Below are 7,465 nucleotides of genomic sequence, written 5' to 3'. Positions count from 1 at the left end.
AAGCTGAAGGTTTTTTACAAAGGTTTTTGACTGGGATATTGAGATCGAAGGTTTTTCACAAGGACATGGAGACCGAAGGTTTGACAGGGGCATGGCGACTGAAGTTTTTAACAAGGAAATTGAGACTTGAGGTTTTAACTTGGACATGGAGACTTAAGGTTTTGACTGGAACATAGAGACTGAATGTTTTACTGGGACCTGGAGACTGAAGGTTTGACTGGGACATGGAGACTGAAGGTTTTTGATGGGGATGTTGAGACTGAATGTTTTTGACTGCGATGTTGAGACTGAATGTTTTTGACTGGGATGTTGAGACTGAAGGTTTTTGACAAGGACATGAAGACTGGAGGTTTTTGAGAAGGACAATAACACTGAAGGTTTTTGACTGGGATGATGAGACTAAAGGTTTTTGAGTAGGACATGGTGACTGAAGGTTTTTGAATGGGACATGGAGACATAAGGTTTTTGACAAGGACATGGAGACTAAATGTTTGACCAGGATATGAAGACATAAGGTATTTCACGTTTTTGACAAGGACATGGAGGCTGAAGGTTTTTGACAAGGACATGGAGACTGAAGGTTTTTTACAAGGACATAGAGACTAAAGGTTTTTGACGGGACATTGAGGCTGAAGGTTTTTTATAAGGACATGGAGAGCGAAGGTTTGACTGGGGCATGGTGACTGAAGTTTTTAACAAGGACATGGAGATTTGAGGTTTTAACCTGGACATGGAGACTTGAGGTTTTAACTTGGACATGGGGACTCAAGGTTTTAACTGGAACATGGAGACTGAAGGTTTACTGGGACATGGAGACTGAAGGTTTTTGACTAGGATGTTGAGACTGGAGGTTTTTGGGACAAGAAGGCAGAAGACTGCTTTTGAATAACATTAAATAAAATTACCAATTCATAATATAAACTATTTTAATGAGGATTATAATGATTTATTAATTCTCCTATGTTGCCTAGTTACCCTAAACAGCCAAGTGTTAAAAAACTGAGCTACATACATTAGGCATTACAATCCAAAACAAAACTTATTCAGCTGCTTGGCCATTGGCCGAAATGAGTGATTACGTGGTGCGAACTTGAGGATGTCTGCCAAGTGGAAAAGTAGTTTCAAAGAAATGTTATCCCTTTAAACAAATAACACATCTAAAATGACATAATTTTTAACTGCAATATAAATCTAGATCACTTATCCAAAGTGAATAAATGTGTGGGACATTGACCATGTTAACTTATTCATACAAATAGATTAGATTACCTTGCTAAGAAGGACACAAAGTGCTCTTAACATAAGGGGGGGATAACATGGATCATCAACTTCTATTTATGCAAGCTTGAGTACTGCCGTCATTAAACCAACCAATAGGAAGACAGACCAAATGCTAAGAATTGTTTACATTTTTTCAGTTTAACTTCTCATTTAAATTGTTATGCAGATAATATATAATGTATGAAATTTAAAAATTGTCGTTTGAGAGTATTAAGCTGAATGTAGCAGACAGCTGAGAAATTGTGGGGGAGTCCTGAAGTACCAGCGTGACTCATTCACCGAACCCTTCAACCTGAGGTAAATCTCCTTTCTCCCTAAAGATCATCACCTACACACTGTCTAGAAGTGCACATTGGCACACTCATCCTCCAGAGGCAAATCCACACAGCATACGCGCACATAAACAAACACACAAACACTCCGGTTTATAGCAATATGATAGACTGCCCACACAGTCAAGCTATGAGTCACGCCTGCCAATGACAGAACAGGGAATCTATGATGCAAGCAAGCATGCTGACTCAGGCATGCAAATGCACTCCTTCAGAGCGTAATGCTGTATTACTCATAAGATACAAATACATACATATACGCCCCTGCACACACATATAAACACTCTTGCACACGTTCTAACATAAACCTTTTTATATTTGTGATTTATTACAACCAACTTTGTAAATAGGGGTTGTATTTATACAAGAAAAAACTTACCATGTTGCTTGTTCTTCACCTTTAAACAAGCAGTGTCACAATCAGATGCTCATAATAACTGTTTCATTCACCACTACATTTTAAACCTTTTTGCTGATTTGTCTTAGTTAGCAATGGCCAATTCAAGGAGTGCTTTGTCACATGTTTATATGCTCTTCATTTACAGTATTATTAAAATTATGTAAAGGGAACACACATATATACTGCAGTTTTGATGAGAATACTGAGAGATCTGATTTACAATTTTCCTGGCGGACGACAAACAAGCGAAGAAATCCCATAGAGTTGAAAAGAAATGACTATGTGTATTTGAATATTGAGTTCATACCAGGGTTTACCTAGAGAGACTACAAGAGAAGATTCTTGAAATTCTCCAAATTACACTTGTGACACTCTCACACCGTCTTAAGGAGTCGCTACACCGTGTGTGTTGCATTTGGGGGAGGTGGGTTGAAAGTGTCATTGCAGATGTTGTTAGAAACATGTCGAAACAAAACAGAAGCGGATACAGCATTTGACAAGAGCAGTGGCCACAAAGGGAAGTAGATAACAGTCATGCCACTCAAACACATCGAAATACAGCAAAACACACATTTGCAAAGTGTCCTCTCACCCGTATGATGTTACATAAAAGGTATTACTGTATAGTTAAGAACATGACACACATGAGACAATTATATTTACTGTAAGATATTGATTTATTAGTTGATAAAAAACGGTGTAAATAATATTAGAGAAGTATAAAACATACGCATGGACACACACACAATCCAAGTGACTCATCTGCCTGCTGTTAATGATGGTCAACTCCACCCACACACACACACACACACACACACACACACACACACACACACACACACACACACACACACACTTACATGCTCTGTATAATGAGGTATGATAAATAGAGCTTGTCCTCCCCCTGGTGGCATGAATGACAAATACAGCTAAAACATATATGTATATACAATACTACAGACCTGGGGCCTCATTTATAAAACTGTGCATGGGATCCTTACTAAAAGTCTACGTACGCACAAAATCCAAAAATGGCATATGGCAAAAAATATTAAGACTTATAAATAAAGCAATATTCCCTTTATAAATCACAGATCACCTAAGTGTGCGTCTATGAATCATCCTCAGATCCCACCCTGCAAGCTCATTCTCCCATTAAGTTTGTTTTTTATAGATCACCTCCTTTGCGTGGGAGCTATGGTACCCTTTATAAATGAGGCCCCTGATCCGGTTCGTAATCACTGATGCAAGAGCTTAACAGCTAGTTGGAGAGGAAGATGTTAATTTTGTTCTGTTTCTTACATCTGTTTCAGAAACCTACTTCTGAAAGTTTTTGATCATCTACTCAGTTTACATCATGTTCACACCTGAGGAGGAACTATAGTTCTTGTAAAATAGTTTTTGTCTCTTGGTTCTCATTCTTACTCTTTTGATTGATTTTTTGTGATATGCATGCTGTTTTTGAAACTGTTATGTTAAAATGATATGAACAACAAAGCATGTTAAGTTTTATGTGATGCAAACTCTTGGTAATTTCCCAAAAGATTTTGCATTCCAAATAGATCCTCTTTAAAATAGACTTAAAACTAGAAACTGGCTAAACCCCAGGATTGATGGAGAGATGGGGTCAGGTCTCTTCTATCTACACTCTTAAAATTGATGTGTTAAAAATTAACACAAAATATGTGTAAAAGGATTCTAACACATTTTTGTGTTGGAACTGACACATAATGTGTAAATATTATGCTTTACTGCTTACACAATGAATGTGTAAAACACGTTAACCAGTACAAAATAACATGAAATGCATAATTATTGTAGTTTAATGACGATTTATATTTAAACGAATTAACACGAAAAAATGTGATATAAAACACTATATCCTGTCGTTTTCATAAAAAAAGTGATTTAGGCAGCGTGCACTGACACTGATTATCCTGTACTTTTGTTTGTTATAAAAACCAAATATCATATATAACACATTTCTTTATCAAGTATAAGATGTTTGTGCAACAGGAAATATACAAGCAAGTTCGGTCAAAAGCACAAATAAGTCTGCACTTCACCACAAAGTTAAATAAAAAATATAAAGTTTTACGATGCAACTTTGTCCTTAGTCAAAACGATTTGCCCAGGAACAGATAATATATTTATGAGACCAAAGATTGTCCATAAGACAGTACCGAAAATAAAATATATATAACACTGTTAACCACTACTAACACATAACACCCAGCGGCCAGCGGTGATTTTCAGAAGGACTTGCCGAGATCAAGCTGCGTTGGGCGGGGTACATGAGCGCTAAGTACCCGTTGGTTGTCTGGATCAGAAATCCGAAAAAGTCGGGGCAGATTTTTTAATAAACGCTCTCTTTATAAACCGACCGCAAATTTGAACTTTTTATTCATACATTCTCGCCTAAAAAGCTTTTGAACATACACTTTGTGACACAATAAGAGTAATATTTCAAACATTATGCAGGCGTTCTCTTCTATTGGTGGCTGTCATAAGTTCACACGAATCTGCTGATGACGTTTCACATGGACAGACAACTACGCATTATTGTATTTTTAATTGTATTTTTTGCGTGTGTTATTTTTATTTAATTATTATGAAAATCATGGTCATTATTATTGAGCCTTGGCTGGCAGTCTGTTTTGAATTTGTTTTATTGAAAAAACAAACACACAACGCTTATTGTGTTGCGCCTGCGCAGTGACTTTCTTTTCCAACCGCCTTTCCAGTCAAGAGGGCGTGACGAATGTTCCTGTCTGCATCAGGTAAGAAATTAAATTAAAAATTACAGTTATAATATGATATCTATTTTTCATATAGTGTAAGAAACTTTCGTATTAATTGTGCAGGAGACTGTTAATTTAAACTTTATTATGGTAACGTTAAATGCTCGCTCGTTTTGCAAAGTTACGTTTGGAGATTCATGTTAACAGTCATTGTTGTTTAATGAAAGGCACATTGGACTACGTGTTAGTAATATGTGTGACACTTGCTTGCAGCACTGTAAAGTAAATCTTTAACACCGTGTCCTAAATAGACGTGACACGCGGTAACGGGTTTTTTTTTTTTCAGTTTATGTCCTTACGTTATAGGACGGGTCATTATAAATTATGCCTTTCGATTATCGCAACGCCTCGTCGCGTTTGGTTAAGCACATGGTGGAACAGTATGCACATCACTGTACCTAACGTACTGTACATCTGTGAGCGGCATGACGAGACAAAAGAAGGTAAAACTCATTATTAATCGGTGATGCTGTACATTCTGGATGATGCACAGCCACATTTTATAATACTGTTTTTTATTTTCGTGTCACGCCGCTCGCGTTCAATATAAAGTTAGACAAGACGCAATTAATTACTGGGAGAGTAGTGGTCTAATGTTAAGAGTCGAACTTCACGAACCTTTCACTGCAGTAAGGCTAAAGTGCTACGTGAATAAGATTAGTGTAGTTTTGTGCTACTAGCTGTAAAGTGTTTTTGCACTATTGAGTTATAAATACTGCCCAGTAATACTTAACTAGATGTAAATCACAATTCTTGTGTCAATGTTTGTTTGTAATCTTTTTCAGCTATCCATCTGAAAAAGAAAAGCTGGCACTCTCAAAGGAGATTGTGTTTTTGGATTATGGTCTCATTTGGTCAAAAAGAGGGACATGTACCGTAAGGATGCTTTTACATACTTCATTTATGTGTATGAAATTACTTACTTGACAATGTGTATAAAAACTGTACTTGACTCTAACTAAGTGCTATTTTTGCATTGATCATGATAGGAGCATTTTATTTTTTTATTTTTTTTTTGATGGGCCATCACACAGTGGATTTATAAAAATGAGATTACAGAACATCAGACGGTAGCTTCAACAGAGTTGAAGTGGGAGGACATCATCAATTAAGAATGCCATTGACCAAACCTTCAGTCATCAAAGAAGATGGATACAGGTAATGACAAAATCACCAATTATTGGTGAAATCTTTAAGGAATATCCCCAATTTCTGGACATGCCAGTGTTTGTAATATACTTAAAGGCGGAGTGCACAATGTTTGAAAGCCAATGTTGATATTTGAAATCACTTAAACAAACACGCCCCTACCCCAATAGAATCCGGACCTTCTTTTAAAAGACCCGCCCCACACATAAGCAACCCGGCAAGGATGTCGGTTAGTAGACACGCTCCTTACTGCTGATTGGCTATAAATGTGTTTTGGTAGTCGGCCCGTCTCCTTTTCCAAAGCGTTTTTCAAACATTGTGCACTCCGCATTTAAATGGAGATAACTTTACACAAAGTGTTTCATAATTCCAATATTAATATTTCTTTTTAAATTCACTGAAGGGGGACATCCAGTTTTCCAGACTTACCGATGGGAAAGAAGAAATGGGAATGTGACAATTATTGAGAAACTCAGGGAAAAAGCATCTTTAGAGAAGAAAATGGACATCAGACATTTATTGAAGAAAGCTGACAGTCAACATAATGGTATGATTTCCTATCTCTGTTCCAAATGTTTAATTTGGAAAATTACGTTTAAAATGTAACATTCAAAATACGATATAAAAGTAATCCTTTTTAAATAATTTTTTCTCATTTATATTTTGCATGTGACCTGCATGTTTACTACACCCAGATGAGAGCTGTGTTATACAATGTTAAGGATACTCGTTCATCTTCTGCTGTGTGAATTCTGCTGTGTCAGTCCTGTGGGACTTGATGCCGGTAGGCTTTGTGACTCTAAACTTTATATAAAATAAGTAATTTTCATGCAACAACATTTTCTAATGATGTTCATTGTTTCATTTGTGTAGGCTGGTAGCAGTGTGACGTCTTTGCTTACTAAATGATCAAAGGGTGTCTGAAATCAGCTCAGCCACAGTTGGTTTCCAACGGTTCTTCAGGACATGGAGGCCACTACGTAACTGTTGCAATGAACGATTCTTTTGCCTTTCCACCTGATGTTGACAATCTGACCTGTGCGGTACTGAAAACCACTTGCACTGACATATCTTAAAATATATCAGTTTACTTTGTTTTGCCTAAAAATGCACACCATTAATGTTTTTTGTTGAAACCAGTTATATTTCCTATTTAATCTAAGGCCTAGTCCTGGATTAAGCTAATCCACTGTCCGGGAAACCGCCCCTAAATGTTTTGTGACGGAAATTTCTTTGAATACACTTGTCAAGTTCATTTTAAGTATTTTTCTAAATTTAAGATAACATGTTAATGTTTCAGGACAAGTTAAAAATTTTTGATAATTTGCATGTTGGAAACGATTTCAGACATTGTTCTATTCAACATGTTTAGCACAGTTGCTTTTAAATTCAATGAATTATTTTATAAATAGTGTTTTAAAACGTATCAATGTAATGTATGTTTGAAGTTATTATACTTGCACTTACATTTATTTAAATTAGCATACATCTAGCAACATAGA

General features: G+C 36.4%; 1 long non-coding RNA gene across 5 annotated transcripts; it reads left to right on the top strand.

The window, feature by feature from the left end:
* The first annotated feature begins 4,102 nt into the window (after positions 1 to 4,102).
* On the top strand, positions 4,103 to 7,043 carry LOC129438217 (uncharacterized). 5 transcript variants are annotated; one of them, XR_012359631.1, is made up of 6 exons: positions 4,103 to 4,793; positions 5,600 to 5,721; positions 5,849 to 5,972; positions 6,367 to 6,510; positions 6,659 to 6,747; positions 6,837 to 7,043. It is a non-coding gene; the product is annotated as an uncharacterized lncRNA (long non-coding RNA). The 5 variants fall into 5 exon arrangements; XR_012359629.1 differs by having other exon boundaries at positions 4,104 to 4,793; positions 5,600 to 5,690; positions 5,804 to 5,972; XR_012359632.1 differs by having other exon boundaries at positions 4,105 to 4,793; positions 5,600 to 5,690.
* The last annotated feature ends 422 nt before the right edge of the window (positions 7,044 to 7,465 follow it).

Source organism: Misgurnus anguillicaudatus, chromosome 20, assembly GCF_027580225.2.
Source record: "Misgurnus anguillicaudatus chromosome 20, ASM2758022v2, whole genome shotgun sequence".
Classification (NCBI taxonomy): domain Eukaryota; kingdom Metazoa; phylum Chordata; class Actinopteri; order Cypriniformes; family Cobitidae; genus Misgurnus; species Misgurnus anguillicaudatus.
The sequence above is the reverse complement of the archived record's forward strand: the minus strand, read 5'-3'. Positions and strand labels throughout refer to the sequence as shown.